Source organism: Rattus norvegicus, chromosome 19 (assembly GCF_036323735.1).
Source record: "Rattus norvegicus strain BN/NHsdMcwi chromosome 19, GRCr8, whole genome shotgun sequence".
Taxonomy (NCBI): Eukaryota; Metazoa; Chordata; class Mammalia; order Rodentia; family Muridae; genus Rattus; species Rattus norvegicus.
Window position 1 is genome coordinate 10,551,981 of NC_086037.1, and position 18,048 is coordinate 10,570,028.

Genomic DNA, 18,048 nt, shown 5'->3' on the forward strand with positions numbered 1-18,048 from the left:
ACTGTGTCCTTGGCCTGCGTAAAGGTTTCTTACGTCCCCCCTCCCTCTGTTACCCATGTTATGGTATAAATTCAGCCTTGGGGAAAAATAAAATTGTCGCCTTGATCAGACTCTTGTCCTGGCGTCCTTCTTCACGTCTCTTGTCCCCCATTCTCTTCCAGGTACCCTCCGCACCCCCGTCATTGACAAGCCAGTTTCCTTTTGGACTGTCTTCAGATCAAGGTGTGGAACTCTCAGCTCCTTTAGCGCCATGCCTGCCTGGACACTGCCATGCTCCTGCCTTGATGATAACGGACTGAACTTCTGATCCTGTAAGCCAGCCACAATTAAATGTTGTCCTTTATAAGAGTTGCCTTGGTCATGGTGTCTCTTCTTCACAGCAATGAAAACCCTAAATTAAAACAGCTATGGAGACCAGGCTAGCCTCAGATTCACAGAGATCTACCTGCCTTTGCCTGCCAAATGCTGGGATTAAAGGTATGTGTACCACAACTTCCATTGAGGTCATAAATTTAAGAGGAAGCAAGTGGGGCTGGGGTGGCTTGAGATTGACAAGAGGACAGAAGGGAAAATAATGTAATTACACTTAATTTAAATTTTTGGAAGAAAAAAAATTCTTTGACAATTGACTGGTTGACTTGAAATAGGATCTCCCTAAATAATTCGTGTTGCCTGGTAAGCTTTGAACTCATAACCCATTCTTGCCTCCCAAGTGCTCAGACTACAGGTTGCACAACTGTATTTTGGTTTGTTTTGTTTTGTTTCTTGGGGTTTCTCTATGTAGTTCTGGCTATCCTAAAACTTGTTCTGTAGACCAGGCTGGCCTTGAACTCAGAGATCCACCTGCCTCTGCCTTCTGTGTGCTTGGAATAAAGGCATGCATCATCACCACTCAGTAACAACTGTATTTTTTTTTCTTTTTTTCGGAGCTGGGGACCGAACAACTGTATTTTTTAATACGTGTGTGTGTGTGTGTGTGTGTGTGTGTGTGTGTGTGTGTGTGTAAATGGAGTCTTGAAGGCTATACCAAAAATTAGTAACAAATTATATCTGGGGATGGATCCTGAGGACCACAGAGGAAGGAGAGTCTTTATTACATTGTGTAGGGCCAGGGAAGGGAGGAGTGCAGGCCCTGAGAATGTGTGGTACCACCTGCAATGCCTTCTTATGCAAATGAGGCATCCCTAGCACCCTGGCCCTGGCCAATGATAGACACTCAGTTCCCATCATTAAATGAGCTGTCTCATTGAAGCTGTCTCCTGTACTCACTGTCAACTGAGCTCTCTTCTGCTCCAGTTTGGATTCCCCTTCTCTCTCTGGATCCACCTGCTGGGATCTCCAGCCTGTCATACTTTTATGGGGCAGGGTGTGGAGGCGGAGCCTGAATGACAGCGCTGTACAGGGTCTCATGTAGCACAGGCTGGCCTCTAACACTCTGGGTAGTTGAGGGTGACCTTGAACCCCAGATCTTGCCTTCAGTTCCCAGGTGTACACCATCTTTTGGACACTTTGTACCATTAATTTTCTTTTATTTTGTTTATTTAACTTTATGTGTATGGTTGTGTGCCTTAATGTATGTCCATGTACCACATGCATGCAGGAGGCCATGGAGATCAGAAGGGGCATCAGATCCCCCTGAAGTGGGAGTTGTGAGCCACCATCTGGGCACTGGGAACCAAACCCAAGTCCTCTGAAAAGAGCAGTAAGGGATCTTAGCTACTGAGCCATTCTTACAGCCCCCTCCTGTTTTATTATGTGCAGCTCGATTTTAAAAATCACATAATCATCAACATTAAAAAACCAGAATATCAGTCAGGAGTGGTGGAGCACACTTTTAATCCCAGGACTCAGGAGGAAGAGGCAGGCAAATCTCTATGAGTCTGAGTACGGCCTGATCTACGGAGTGAGTTCCAGGACAGCCAAGGCTAGATAGTGAGACTGTTTAAAAAACAACAAAATGGGGCTGGGGATTTAGCTCAGTGGTAGAGCGCTTACCTAGGAAGCGCAAGGCCCTGGGTTCGGTCCCCAGCTCCGAAAAAAAGAACCAAAACAAAACAAAACAAAACAAAAAAACCCAACAAAACAACACGTGGAAACAAAAACTAAGACATCAGGGTCTTCAATGCATAAAGAAAGCTCATGATGCAAACACAGGGTGGATGCTCATAAAAAATGAAATTCCCCTTTGAAGCCCTAAAGTGGGAATATGGAAGCAAAAATGAAGATAGGGATTTGCCCCAACTGGGAATGAATATTTAAGCCAAGAAGCAATTCAAACCGATTGAGAAAATACTTTATTCTATGACAATATGGCGAATACTGGCTGAACGCCAGACAAACACCCTTTGGGATTACCTGTTTTAATTCTCGACGTCCATAAATAAGATAAATAAATGAGAAATTATTTATTTATTTCTCATCAAGATAATTTGTTTTGAGTCTCTGTTGTATGTCCTTTGACGAAAAGATGAAGTGCAGATGACTTATAAGGATGTGAAACATTGTTTCGCATCCTTCACCAGCAGAGACATGCTAGTTAAAATTACCTTTAAACTCAGGATTCGGGGTGGGGGATGGGGCAGGCAGATCTTTGAGTTAAAGGCCAGCCTGGTCTACAGAGCTAGGTCCAAGACAGCCAGAGCTACACAAAAAACCTCTGTCTTGAATAACCAAATGAAGGAAAACCTACAGTGAAATTCTATTGGCTGTTGTTGGGGAAACAGGCAACAGAGCAAGCAGAAACAGGGATGCAGAATGCACTGCTGGTGGGAGTGCAGAGTGATGCAGCAACTGTGGTATGGGTATGGAGGTGATAGTGCTCCCACACACATATGCAATGGATGCTAAGTCTACACACCACAGAGGCAGTTGCATCTCTGTATTTATTGAAACACTGTACAAAAAAAATAGCTGCGTTATGGAATCACCACTGGAGTTGTGCCAGCAAAGAGACAGAATCCTCAGATTCATTTGGATACCTTGTAAGGGTTTCAATATTTCCAGGTCCCAAACTAAGCTCACGCTCACCCTTCTACACCAGCCCGCCCCTCTCTCCAGTTCAGGAAAGGGTAGCAGCAAGCTTCCAGGCCTCACAGCCCTTGTGGCTTAATTATCCAAGTACATTTCGTCATGACCTTTGCTTACACTTGGCACCGCCATTCCTCACCTGAATGTCTGCGCCACCCTGCCTGGTTTCCAGTCCGCCATGTCAGCCTCTTAAAGTTTACTTTTGAGCCAGGATCTCCTTGAACTCACGACTCTCTTGCCTTAGCCTCTCGAGTACTTGGGTTATAAGTCGGCTTGCAAGAAAACCCAACTTGATAACTTTAAAATGTTTCTCATTGTGGGACTGGAGAGGTGGTTCAGTGCTTAAGAGCACTGGGTACGCTTCTGGGGGACCCAGGATCAATTACTGGCACCCACTGCAGGCTACCCTCACATCCAAGATCTTCCTGCCTCAGTTTCCTAAGCTGAGGTCATAAGCCTGTGCCCCACACCCTGTTCCTGGAAGTCAGAATCATTTCAAGTCTTCCCGTTTAAAGCAATTTACTTTATTGTGCTTTTTTCTCTTTACAGTTTCCGAGTGCTGGTACTTGCTATTTCTTACAGATATAAAAAAACAAAAAACAAAAAAAAAAAACGATCTTTCGATTATAATTTTGATTATACATGTTGTAGTATACAATTTGATCATTTGATACTGACCTGGACTCCTGCCTGCTGGGTGCCCGCTGTGAGACTTCATGTGTTACTCAGCCTCTTGGAATCTCAAGGCCATCATCCACAAAGTACTCTAGGTCAGATTCCTAGGAGCAGAACCCAAGACAGAGCCTTACGAAAGTTGTTTATTGAGAGGGTCAGGCAACCGGGATAGGGCAGCTACAGAAGCTATGTAAAAGAGTGGTCTGGGAGAAAGCCTGGCTTTACATGAATATGTGGAAAACTGGCCTTTCCAGGTGACACAGGCTCTGTCAGTCACAGTTTCCAGGCTGGCCTCATTAAGGGAAGGCAGAGGTCAGGCACCTCTAGTGAGGTGAACCATCAGCTAGGCGTCATCTTTTGGAGACAAACACAGAAGTCAGGAGCCCAGTGGAAAGGATATGGCAGGCATAGGCAGTGTTATCTACCACTGAGTCAGAACTCCAGGCCCCAGGACGGGTTGCTGTGAAGCATGTCAAATCTGACTTGGTATCCGTGAGACGGGTAGCTAGCTGCCCATGCTAATGATTCTCACTGCTAGCTAGCATTGTAATTCCCCTGTGTCACCCACCCCAGTCCCGGGCTGGGTTTGAGGAAGGAAGGGAGGGACGTGAAAGGGTACGGTGTGCATCACCCTCTTTCTTTCTTTCTCGCCCCAGGCTTGAGCTGTGGGGTGGGAAACACAGAAGCTTGTACTTGCACTTGATTAAGGGTGTTTCCTTTATTGTGCTAGGGGTGCTCTTTAAAAGGTCAAGTTGAAAACCCCTGACCCTGTGGTGCCTGCTGGAAAGAGGACACACAAACAGGCAGTGAGAAGGAGGACAAAAATAAAAGCCCCTCAAATGCTAACCTTAGGAATCCAGACGAATGTGGACCTGGGGTAGTCAGAAAGCTACCTCTAGTCACACCTGCAGTCACTTGGACTGAAAGTCCTCAGGGGAATAAGAGTTGCTGATGTTACTTTCTCAAGATTGGGCAGACAAGTCCTTACATGTCTAGGAAGCCAGAGGCCAGCCTTAGAACCCTCTACACCAAGCCCAGCCTACAAAGAGTGAAAAGGCAGAGAACCTGGGATTTCTGCCTTCATTAGGATGGCTAAAGCTGTTTGGGCTCTGGAGAATCAAAGAGACAAGGTTGGAAGTGTCCTGGCTGTCAGGTGCACAGGTGGAAAACTGAGGTCCTAAGAGGGGGAGGCACTCTTGGCAAGATGGGGCCAGGTCTGGTGTCCAAGGCTCTCCCTCCCTTCATGGTCCCTGTGGTGAAGGGTGCCTGGTGTGTGTGTGTGTGTGTGTGTGTGTGTGTGTGTGTGTGTGTGTGCCAGAAACCCAGAAATCCTTTCCCCCTTGTTCATGGAAGCAAGAGGAGCAGGTAAGAAGCATCTTTGATCTGTGCATTTGGTGTGGCATTCCGTTTGGTAGGGTGATGATGAGGTTTGCATACGGTTCCCTTTAGAAAAGCTACCATGAGCCAGGCAAGCAGACTGAGGCAAAAACTGAGCTCGGTGCCAGGGCTGGAGATGTAGCTGCCATCCAGCGCTTGCCTAGTATGTACAAGGCCTTGGATTCAGTCTTTAAGGGTTGAGAGGAAAGGAAAGAGATAGGAAGGGAAGGAGGGAAGGCCGGAGGGAGGGAGGTAAAGAAGGAAGGGAGGAAGAGGGAGGGGGAAGGAGGAAGGGAGGGGGGAAAGGAGGGAGGCAGAGAACAACTCAAACTTCATAATACACCATATGAATAAAACCAAAACACCAAAATCAACCAACTAACCAAAAGATCCTGTGGTTAAACCATATGATCACAGTGCTTTACAGATGAGGTAAGGAGAAGCCCCATCCCTCAGAGAAGAGAGCCTCTCAGGTAGTCTGAGCCACAATCCTCACTGTAAAACCCTCTGGTGGTGGTTGTCAATGAGAGAGAGAGAGAGAGAGAGAGAGAGAGAGAGAGAGAGAGAGAGAGAGAGAGAGGTTCTGCCTCACCCTAGGCCTGAGCTGCAACATCACATTTCTATCACAAAAGCCAGAGTCGGGTCCCAGCTCAGCACTCGACAATTCCCACCCAAGGCCCCTAGGGAATCCAGATGAGCCCCTCTTTGGGACCAGGGTCCTGACTCCAGCCTGGCTGGAACAACAGATAGTCAGGGAGGCCTGGTCTCTACTGCTCAGTCCTGGGTTCCTGCGTCCGTCATTCAGAAGCAGTAGCTGGTAACCCGAGAGGCCCCTCACATGTCTCTGTGTACTGTAACCTCCTGGTTAGATCAGAACTTGGCTGCACATTTGCCCTACTCGGGGGCAGGGTGTCCTTTACCAAGTCCGGTGAACCATCATTGAGGGTGGAGTTCAGTCACTGGCTTTTCTGGAAGGTTCTGGAGCAGCTGCTCCACTTACACACCTGGGAAATCACCATGTCTGACCACAAAGATACCAGTTCTCTACTCCTGGTGGGAGGAGATTGGCCCTTTGTCCCTGTATCTGGCACTGTTCCTCCAGAAAGCCACGTCCTGGTTATGCTGCCCTTCCATGAGATCCCAAAGGCCCTAGTGACTAGAAGGCCTTTGGACATCTATGATCACGTAAGGGCCCCAAGGGTATCAGTAAGGACCATGTCTACCTTAGCCTCTCTGCTGTTCCCTCACACCTCAGGATCTCACGAGTGGCTCTGTCCAGTTCTATCCTGCAGGTAGTACCCAGAATGTCCCACACAAACGAAAATGAAACTGGAGTTTGGAAATCCCCTCCTCAGCTTCCTTTGGGTGGGGAAGTCAGCTTGACCAGAGGAGTCCAGCCCCGCTGTGGGAGGCTAGGCAGGGAACAGGGGAAGTTTCAGATGTTCGAGAAAGAGGGATACACACCCAGGTGCAGGTTTATTTGCACAGTTGCTTTTAACATCAGGGCACACTGTGACTTCTAAGTCTTAAACATGTCCATTCTTGGACCACACCGTTCAACCTGGCAGAGAGCAGGACAGTGCCAAATGGCTGCAGTGCACAGGGCTGTGCATGCAGTATTTATGTCGTCCCCCAAGTTCTGTGTTGAAACCCTGCCCCCAGTGGTTTGGGGTGGCTTTGGGGGAGGCAATTAGTTTCACAAGAGTGAGTCTGGCAGATAGGATTTGTTCCCGATTGAAGTGCCCAGCATGCTCTATGGCACTCCCTCCATCATACAAGCATACATACAAAAAAAAAAAAAAAAAAGGCTGGCAGTCTGCAGCCCAAAAGAGGGACTCCATGTTGGCATCCTGACTTTAGGCTCTAGCCTCTTGGACAGTGGTACATTCTTGCGGCATATAAGCCACCTGGGCTATGGAACTTGGTTGAAGTAGTCCAAGTATACTCGGGCACCTGATTCTGGGCTAAGGAGAGCCCGGCAGCCATGTTTGGACAGCCCAGACATCTACAATAAAGTCTTTCTCATGCTGTGGCAGTACCAATGTGAAAGTGACAATACTTACGGGTGGACACAGCTTTATCTTGAGAATGTCCCCCAAACGAGCCATGCTGTATGAAAACACACGGAGTATGCCATCTGCGGGCATGCTGACCAGCCTCTGGCTCGACCGCCAGCATCGTAAGAAGGACAAACCCCAGGCTGCACCCGAATGTAAGCACAATGCTGCCATCAACAAATTCCCTTCCCTTAAAACTAAACGATCGCTTCAACAGATTTACAATACTGTCTGCTTCCAGGCAGAGTCTCAATCATTTGGAAAGTTCTATGAGTTGCAGAAATAAGTAGCAGGATGCTCCACACAACCTACCCTTCTAGGATATGAGGCTATTGAACTGGGGGTGGGGGTGGCGGTGGGGGTGGGGGTGGGGGTGGGGGTGGGGGGTTTGCTGATCTCAGCCCTGACCTAAGGAAGGACTGCCCTTGTGACTGGGCTAATCCTTCTGAAAGCAGAGCTACATAGACCCCTGGCTGAGAAGTTTCTCCATGACTCATCAGGACATGAGACACGAGAACCGAAAAGAGAACAACTTTCTTGCTTTATGATTCGATCTAGCCCAAAGCACGGTCCCGAAACCTCCTATGCTCGCTCTGCAAACATCTTCTTGGTAGGTCCTTACGTAGAAACTGACCTGTCCACCTCAGTGAGAGGATGCAAAACAGCAAGTGGTTCCTTTGCTCACACAAGACCCTGAGATCACTAATGCTGATGGGGATGGGGATGGCTCCATCCTTCTGCCTGTGAGATGGGTAGCGGGGAACAGGGCTGCCTCTGGGCTGCTCGCAGCAGCAATCCATTGACACAATGTTCAGAATTTAGCAACATAGTTTCAAACATTTTAAAGACAAAGGCCAACCTCTCCCTTGAGAAGTCCTTCAGAACCAGCTCAGAGGAAACAATCCTGTGAGTAGACCGAGGAGAGGTCTGGCTGCTGGCGAATGTTCACTGCAACCACATCTATGCCTGGATGTCTGAGGGTGGATCTGCCTTTTCTGAGATGGAAATGAGCTGGGACACTATGTCACCCACTGCACCACCACTCAGAGGACGCTGTGGCCTCACTTCGAGGCTCTGGACTGTGGGGAGGAGTGGTGACACTGCCAGCCATGGCCCAGGAGTGCTACTCCTTGGTAAAATTACATGCAAAAAATCCACGCAGTAGAAGCACAAAAGCAAACATTGAACAATGCTTCTCCTCGTCCCTCCCCTCCCCTTTCTCGTCTTTGCCGTTTGCTTTGCCCCTGTCATCCTCCAGTCACCATGGGTCACTGTTCCCTTCTTCTCCTCTCTCAAACGCTCTCTCAAACGATCCACGTGCCACTTATGAGAAGGCTATAACCAGTCTTTCTCCCAAATGCAGACTTCCCCGGGCCTTTCAGTATTTAAAAACCAAGTTTGTGAATCATGGACAAGACAGAGGAGGAAGAGGAGGAGACGCAGCCAAGAGCATGAGAAATCAAGGAAATCAAACATTGCAGAAGCTGGGGAAAGAATGCAAAAGTCCTGATGAAAGCCCATAGTCAGATTAATGGTTATTAATAATCACAATTAATGCTGCTGTCAGCTTTGGTCAGTGGTGGCTGCAAAGACTCACTGGCCAAAAACAATGAATAAAATTAACAGCTGTTGGGTGCCCAGCCTTAGTTGGGACATCTATGTGTGCACTTGGAGGCTTAGGCAGGATTGTGAAAGAAGAGGTGGAAAAGATGTAAGCATCAGAGGAAGCAGCAGGTGGAGGAGTGGTGCTGATGGGGCCACACCCCTCCCTGAGTTAATGGCAGATGAGACTGGGGAAGACATTTTAGTCACTGGTGAGTGACTGCTGTATACAAAGACTCACACATGCTCCTGTAACCCGCCCTAATGAAACTCACTGGGACACGAAGGAAAGAAGGAAGGAAGGAAGGAAGGAAGAAAAGAAAGAAGAGATAGAGAGAAAATAAAATAAAATTAGGGGCTAATCTCTCTAATGAGCATAGGTATAAAAATTCTCAACAAATGCTAGCAAACCGAAGTCAGTATCACAAAAAAGCACATTCGTCACCATCAAGTTGTCTTTACTTAAGTATGCAGTGGTGAGTCGACAAATACAGTCAATACATTTAATGCACCCCCAGTCTCAACAACCAAAATTGCAGGATCACATCCATTGATACAGAAAAAGCCTTTGACAGATCCAACATCTATCTCTTCGTGATTAAAAAAAAACTATGAAAAAATTAGGAATAGAAGGAACACATCTCAGCATAATATATATACAAATTTATAAAACTATATGACAAACCTATAGTCAACATTATATGAGAAATTCAAAATATTTCTGCTAAAATCAGGGACAGGGTAAGAGTGTCTACTTTCTCCTAATCTACATAGTACTAGAAGTCTGAGGAAAAACAACAAGGCAAGAGAAAGAAAGGAGGAAAAGAACGCAAATAAGAAAGAAAATAATCGGGGCTGGGGATTTAGCTCAGTGGTAGAGCACTTACCTAGGAAGCGCAAGGCCCTGGGTTCGGTCCCCAGCTCCGAAAAAAAGAACCAAAAAAAAAAAAAAAAAAAGAAAGAAAATAATCCCAATTTGAATATCATACAGAGTCCCTCCCGAATGCATAGGAAAGTTCTTAGATCAGACAAGTGCTGGGCAAAGAGGCAGGGTGCAAAGGGCACAGAAGTGAGCAGACTTTGTATCCAATAATGAACATGCTGAGAAGGACATTTAAAAAAGTATCCCATGCGTAATCGCTTTAAAAATAAAACTTTCGAATAAATCTAATTGAGACAGTGGGATCGAGACTTCTACACTTATCAGTGTAATTTTAAAACACCACACAAAGAAATCAAAGGTATTATGGTATGGGAAGACTTCCTACTCTCATGGATTGGTAGAATTAATACAGGAAAATTGATGTATTACAGAGAATTAGTCTATAGATTCAATGCAATCCTCATCAAAATTCCACTAACATAGTTCACAGAACTAAAAATTTGTAAAAATTTTAGAAGTACAGAAAATTCCCAAAGCAAAGATCTCAAAAGATGCCAAAGCAGTCCCCTTGAGCAAAAGGGACAAGCTAGCGGTGTCATGTACCTGACTTAATATATAATATGGAGTCAGAGTGACAAGACCAGCATGTTTCTGCAATACAGACATCAGTGAGTGATATGGAGGACCAAGAAACAAACCCACACAACCCTGACAGCAGCTGTCTGGTTTTCAATTCTGGCTGGTTTTGTGTGCCAAGTTGACACAAGCTGGAGTTATCACAAAAAAGGAGCCTCCCTTGATGAAATGCCTCCATGAGACTCAGCTGTAAGGCATTTTCTCAATTAGTGATCAAGGTGGGGAGGGCCCATTGTGGGTGGTGCTGTCCCTGGGCTAGTGATCCTGGGTTCTATAAGAGAGCAAGCTCAGCAAGCCAGGGGAAGCAAGCCAGTAAGTAACACCCCCCATGGCCTCTGCATTAGCTCCTGCTTCCTGACCTGCTTGAGTTCTAGTCCTGACTCCATTTGGTGATGAACAGCAATGTGGAAGTGTAAGCTGAATAAACCCTTTCCTCCCCAACTTGCTTCTTGGTCATGACGGAATACAAACCCTGACTAAGACAATACGCTAAACATATGTTGGAATAAAAACAGTCTTGAACAAATGGTGCTAGATATCCACACAGAGAAGAATGAGACTAGATAGTTATATCTTCCCTTGCACAAAAAAATCAATTAAAAATGGATCAAAGTCTCTAATGTAAGACGTGAACTCTGAAATCACCAGAGGAAAACACAAGCCAAACATTTCAGGTTTAGACAAAGCCTTTCCAAAAAGGATTCAGAGAGCACGGGAAACAATCCTAGGAACTGAAAGATGGGCTCATACAAGGTAAAGACTTGTGAGCCACTGAAGACATAGACGACTGACAGAAGAGGGGACAAGCTGCTGCACCTATACGTGTGACAGCTGATCAAAAGCTAGACTATAGGGGTTGGGGATTTAGCTCAGTGGTAGAGCGCTTGCCTAGGAAGCGCAAGGCCCTGGGTTCGGTCCCCAGCTCTGAAAAAAAGAACCAAAAAAAAAAAAAAAAAGCTAGACTATATAAAGAACTCAAACAACTAAACACTAGAAACCCAAACACAGTCAGTAAATTGGCCAATGAAATGAGCAGACGGTCCCCACAGACTGAGCTACAAAGGACCAGTAGACACACAAAATGAATAAATAAATAAAAAGTTTCAATTCCTAAGTGATCAGGAGGATGCGAATTGAAAAACAATGAATGCCATCTCACCCAGTCAGAATGACTGTGATTCTGGAAACAACAAACCCTGTTGAGGATTCAAGAATAGGAAATTACACACACACATGTAGACACACACATATTGTTGTGTGTGTCTGCGTGTATGCGTGTGTGTGCCTGTATACTCACTGGGACTGTAGATTATTTTAGCCAGCATAGACATTAATACAGAGGTACTTAAAAAATAAAGTTAAAAACAGAATATGATCCAGCTGCACCACTTCCTACACAGCTGAAGGACTCCAAGCAAAGCACCCAGAGACACGTGCAGGTCCTTGCCTATTTGCCCATGATATTGCAGCACCACTCACAATAGCCAAGTTGTGTGATCAGCCTGGGTGACTGCCAAGAGAGGAGTAGATAAAGAAAACATGGCATAGACACACAAACACACACACATACACATACACCACACACCACATGCCACACCCACGCCCATGCTCACACCCATGTCCACACACACACACACACACAAACACACACACATACACACACACCACACGCCACGCCCACGCTCACACCCATGTCCACACACACACACACACACACACACACACACACAAATGGTATTCTGTTCATCTATAAAAAAAATAATGTTTACAAGAAAATAGACACAGATAGCGATTACCAGACAGACTCAGAAAAACAAGCATTGAGTGTGTTTCTTTCATTTGTGGATCCTGGATTTTATACAGACGCACAAAATAATACATTGTTCTATAGGTGCATAAAATACATATATTAGGGGGTTGGGGATTTAGCTCAGTGGTAGAGCACTTGCCTAGCAAGCACAAGGCCCTGGGTTAAGTCCTCAGCTCCAGAAAAAAAAATACATATATTATTTACACACACACACACAAACACACACACACATATGGTCAAAGTACAGGATATACTTGCATAAATAGGTCTTTCTATGCACAGAGTATACAGCCATAAAGAGGGCTGAAGACATGATTTAGTGGAAAAGCACATACCCAAGCCCCATGTTTGAACCCCAGCACCAAAATAATAAATATAGAGAGAGAAAAAAAGAGAAAACAAAGATTATTTATTGCATTGAATGAAAAGAGAAACCTATCCATGTGCTATGCAGTACACTCTCATCGTGAGAGAGGGAATACACATATGTATATGCGTGTATAAGGTCAAGGAAGCACATATGTATATCTGTATATTTGTATGTGTATATATGTATATGATCTAAAGTTTATTAGGCTGAAACTGACTGTGTAGGTGAAAACACTGGATACCCTTGTCTGTAAAGGCTGAATTAGACACTGGAATAAGACACGGGAACCCAGTGATGCTGGTTGTCTTCACAGATAGCATCTGAGTGACTAGATTTTTATTATTGGCACGTATCGGTTAATTAAGTTATTTATTCAAAAAATGCTGGAGATGGGGTCTCACTACATAGGTCAGGCTGTTCCACCTCTTGTTGCCTCAGCCACCTAAGTCCTGGGTGTGCGGACCATGCCTGGGCTCTGGTGTTAACATCATACATATTATTTAGTTTAATACGAGAAAACATTTAATCATATCCGAGCTCATTAAAATATGGTAACAAACACATGGAAAGGCCGAGTTAGTGCTAGAGGGCCTCTGCCTATCAGCTCCTTGTAATTACCCTTCAGTGAAAGTCATAGGTGAGTAGACAGAGGGTGGCCAACGCCCCCCTGGAGAAGAGTCCCCTGGGAGGAGTTAGGAGGAGCACCTGGTGTGCTGTCATCAGGGAGAGTGAGAAACCTCTGTCTGGAGGAATGGGCAGGCCTATGCTATGATTTGAGACGGTGAATCTGTAGTCATGGGTGACCAGAATCACAGAGCCCCCTACCTGCATCTCCGAGGTCCACAGAACGGAAGACGCAGGGCTCTCCTAAAGAGAAGAATGGGGGTCATGCCAACTCTACCCACCTCAGGGACCCAGAAATGGGAGCTACCATGACAGAGTCCTATAAGTGGCACCTGCTTCCAGCTTCCGCCTGATTTTACACAGGACTCCCCGCGGGTTTTGTAAAGGCCTGGGGTCCTGCTCTCTGAACCTCCTGTGCCGGCAGGCGGCAGGATTTATTCTGTTTTGCTTCCAAATCATGTTTCTTCGGCAGAATTAATTCCAGCGGAAAAAAAAGGTTTAGGCTATCAACTACACTCACAGAAACATATTTGGTGAACACAGGCGATGTTCTGCGTCTTGAGAACACCTACAAAGAGGTTTTTGCTTGTCTCCTGTAGTAAGGACAGAACCAAGAATCTTCTGCGAGCTAGGCAGAGCTCTTGCCCCCTAAGCCACATCCTCCCCTAAAATTTAAGTGTTTAAACTTCCTTTGCCCCTATTCTCTGCTGGTGCTAGAGGAGGGATGCTGGGATGACGTTATCAGATGAGTTAAAAAAAGAAAATTCCAACAAGTGCTGGCAGCCATGGCTTTTTTATTCTCTGCAGTCTGCCTTCTCTGAGGGTACAAGAAAAGGGACCTTCCTCTTTCCATTTGGGGTGGTTTGGTTCCTGGGAATTTTGACTCTCAGCTTGAAGCTGCAGTCTCTGCCTCCCCAAGATGGCTGCCTTCCCTGAGGTATCTGTTTTAACCTGCTGATTGCCTCTATTAGGGGGCGGAAGTCTTACAGGGCCCACCCTACAACCTCATCTTAAGAGTCTGCAGCCACCCAATGTCCAAATAAGGACGCATTCAGAGGCAGTGGCAATGTCTTCTTTAGGAGACCCAACACACAGCTCAACAAATGGGAGGAAAGAATCTACAGAGTTTTGTTGGGTTCTTCCCAGAGGGGAGAGAAAGAGAGGTGTGCTGGGGCACATGGACATAGACCAGGTACTGCGGCTCTCCGGCTGGTCCAGGAACCGGTCTAAGTAGGCTTTCCCACTCAGGCGCTTACTAGGTCTGAGCATGCTCAGCTTCTGAGATAGGTGGACCTGTGGTTTCTGGGCAGGCAGGACTAAGCAGACTACGGCATTCCCTAAACTTCGGCATACCCAGGCTCCTCACTCTTGTGACCAAGCACTACTTCTGTTTGGTCTCAATCAATTTGCGAGATCCATTTTGAACTATCCATTATGTCTACACTATAGATGGGGGAACAAGCTTCCAAGAGATGAAATCGCTAACTTGTGGTCACAGTGCACAGTGCTGAGAGTGCCAGGAGGTCCCCACTCCAGGACAGGTGGGTGCTGGTCCTGGAGACAGGACAAGCAAGGCACAATTTCTGGGCAGCTGGTCTGTGGGATGTACACGGCAGGGGGCCTTATGAACTTCAAGCCACCGGCTCTCGCCCACGCTGTTTTCTGGTGGGAGCTCAGGCCCGGTGCCTTATTTTTATGGCGCTGAGTACTCAACGCAGGGTCTGCCCTGTCTCTGAGCTGCACCCCAGAGGGAAGCCGGTAGGTTTCCGGGTTTCTTTTTCCTTGCAAGAAAGTGACTCAGAAAGAGAAAGCTCCAGGTATGGCCCAGCTACACCCATCTTTGGCCATTCTCTGACCCTTTTCCCAATCATGAAGGTCAACTTTTCGAAATACCTTTTCTGTATGAAGCCCCCACCGCACCCCGCCTTTTCAGAGGAACCCCAACAATCCATACCAATAGTACTGAAGACCCAGAGCTCTCCAGGAACCTCCCACAACTCCCAGCTCATTATTTCTGAATGAAAAAATGGTTTGAACCCCACATAGCATTGTGGCAGGCCAGGGACAAAAGGCTGCCCAGACTTATCCTTGTTTCAATGACCAATAGAAGTACAGGTGATGGACAACACTAAAGAAATAGCGTTTTCTTTTAAAACACAATATTCTGGATTTTTTTTTTAAAGATCCCTGTCTTTTTGTATACTGTTTAACACCTGGTATTTGTTTCAACAAAAAAAAGTTGAGGGGTTGGGGATTTAGCTCAGTGGTAGAGCGCTTGCCTAGCAAGGCCCTGGGTTTGGTCCCCAGCTCCGGAAAAAAAAGGGGGGGGCTATTGCCAATGCTATAAAAAAAAAAGTTGATACTCAGAAGCCACCGACTTGAGTTAGAAAATGACAACTGTTAGAAAATGACAGCGTCCTTCTATAGATCAGCAAGGTGCTAAGGTTCAGCCAAACTCTATTCTTTCTACTACTACCAGCTAGTGAAAGAGGGGTTTTGTTTGTTTGTTTTGTTGTTGTTTGCCTGAAAATTCGGAATTTTTTTAACAAACAGTGACTCTGGGTTACTATTAAAGCAAAGGAAGTTAGAAAGAAAGAAGAAAAAAAAAGAGCAAGAAAGTATGGCTCCAGGGAATGACTAATGTGGTACCAGGAGAGGGGCTCACAGACATATATAAAATTCCCCAAACTGAGTCACTCCCCAATTTGCCACATTCTGTGGTCCCCAAACTATACAGAGTGTCCGACTGCATTTTGCTAAGCCACCAGTGCCCACCAGCCCCTCGGTCCATTTGTCTATCCACCTGGCCTCTGGCACCCCCCTCCTCTCTCAAGGCGCAGATCCGAACCCGTAATCTCCCTCCGCGCCCCTACCTGAGCAGGGAATTCACGGGCTTAGCTCTGGCTCCACCGCGCTCTGTGCGAAACTGAAAGTGGCCACAGAGCGCTGTTCGCCAATTCATAGAACCTGCTGCCGCTGCCGAGAAATCACGTGGATTCAAAGTGCCAGCCCCAGGGCGCCCAAGAAGGGTGCCCGGAACCCGCCTCGGCTTGGAGCTCGCAGCAGGACTTGCCTCTCTGCCTACTACCAAGACAGGGTAAGGTGGGCATCTGCGAGGCGGTGGGTGGGGCCGGAGCGCCGTCGGACCCGCACAACCCTTCTTTCTACACTTCCCGGAGGACATATTGGATGGAGGCAGGAGGAGCCGCTGAGCAAAACTTAGTGGAGTTGGGTCCAGGGTCCTGACTGCCGACTTCCAGTGCGCGACAGCCGCTGTCACCTGAGACCTGACCTGGAAAGGCACGGTCTCCAGATGTGTCTCTGCCAGAGGGATCAAGGGTTGCCTAGGCTACAGAAGAACGCTGGGCGCAGAGACAGGGAGGATGGAAAGAGGTTGGCAGAAGAGCCAGACTCAGCCCTGGAAAGTTCCTGTCTCTGTTCCAAGTTCTACAGCCTGCCCTGCCTCTTGTCCTTGTCCCAGAACAGGAGGCCAGGCTCCTCCTCAGGAGGATGGTTTCCAGGACATCCCACAGTGAAGCAACTCTCCCAGAATGCTCTGGGGGAGAAATGGAGGAGACGAGGACAACGCACTAGCATTGAAGTGTAGGCTCAGGAGCACACCCGTGACCCCAAAACCTCAGGCTCAAATTCTCCTCTTAAGTGCTGGCCACATCGCCTTAGACCAGTGGTTCTCAACCTTCCTAATGGTGGAACCCTTTAATACTGCAGCCTCATGTTGTGCAGACCCCCAACCACAAAATTATTTCCGTTGCTACTTCGAAACTATAATTTTGCTACTATTATGAATCATAATAAAAATCACTGGACTCCCAAGAGATTGTGACCCATAGATTGAGAAACACTGCCCTAGATGATTCTCTTGAGTTTTGGCTCTGGCATCTGTCCTGAGGGCCACAAAGGTAGCACCTTCCCATTCCTTCATAAGAATAGAAGACCAGAAATTAGAACAGATGTGGTTTGCGCCCGAAACCCTTAAGAAGCCCTTCTGTTAGTTCCCTTCTTTGGGTCTCGAATTCCTGTGACCCTCTATCCTCCTCCCTCCCAGAATCAAGTGGGGAATCTAGAAAGTTCTTGACAGGAAAGAGTAGGGAGGGAATTATTATTTTGCACTGATTACTTATGTGTGACTCTTAGCTTTCCCATCCCTACCTGGTTCACCTCTAACAAATAAATGTCTTGGTTTTAGCCAGCCTCTGCTTCCTGTTGTCAGATGGTGGAGCCCCAGCCTGGGGTACATGGTGGGCCATCAGCTGTTTGTATGAGAACAGTTACAGCCCAACATTAAGGCTCAGTTCACAGTCCCCCAACCATTACATGTTGCTGGACCTACACCCTTCCGTGCTGACAGAGGGATGTCAGTGAACACAGAAAGTAGCCACCACCCAGAGAGACAAGCACGGGCCATATTTAGATGTACTTAAACCCACACAGCCCCACGAAGGGGCCAAACAGAGGTTAACATCTCGTTAGACGAAAGAAGAAATGAGATCCAGCGATGTCAAGGTCACCTGGCAATGAGAAACACGGGATCTTAAACCCAGTACCATTCCTGCTGTTATAGCAACAGGCGTGCCAGTAAGGATTCTGGCAGAACCATTTTCCCAGAGTTACCCTGTGTTCAATCTGTGTTATAAGGTATCCTATGAGCTCATAAGATTAGAAGAATAGACAGGAGGGTCATGAGACCCTCTCCTGAGTTTCTGGTCACTCCTCCCAGTGACTTGTGTGCAATTCTACCCTAGTTGCATGAGGTCTCTAGAAGGGGCAAGAGTATATAAGCTGGGGAGGACTAGAGGAGAAGACTCCGTCTATACAGCAATGGGGAAGCCATCATCTATGCTGGGTGGAGACTTTCCATTGCAGCTGCTTTGGGGCCACTGTGCTCTGTAAGTTAGAAAGTACAATAAACTCACTGGTTCCCCAGGGAGAACTGTGGGGAAACAAGAGTTCGGTTTATAATTAGGAC

The 18,048-nt window shown here is 46.8% G+C and overlaps 1 protein-coding gene across 10 annotated transcripts in view; it reads right to left on the reverse strand.

Annotated features, from left to right (window-relative positions):
• Positions 1-18,048, reverse strand: part of Nlrc5 (NLR family, CARD domain containing 5) — a 103,623-nt gene that overhangs the window by 68,380 nt on the left and 17,195 nt on the right. For 5 of the 10 annotated variants that reach the window (XR_005496893.2, XM_039098158.2, XM_039098157.2 and 2 more), the window contains exons 3-4: positions 15,935-17,590; positions 3,706-3,806 (exon numbers count right to left, since the gene is read on the reverse strand). The gene's annotated coding sequence lies outside the window, so the exon portion shown is untranslated. Of the gene's footprint in view, positions 1-3,705; positions 3,807-6,302; positions 6,865-15,934; positions 17,591-18,048 lie in introns of those variants that run through there. The other 5 variants (XM_039098153.2, XM_063278888.1, XM_039098152.2 and 2 more) reach the window with 3 other exon arrangements.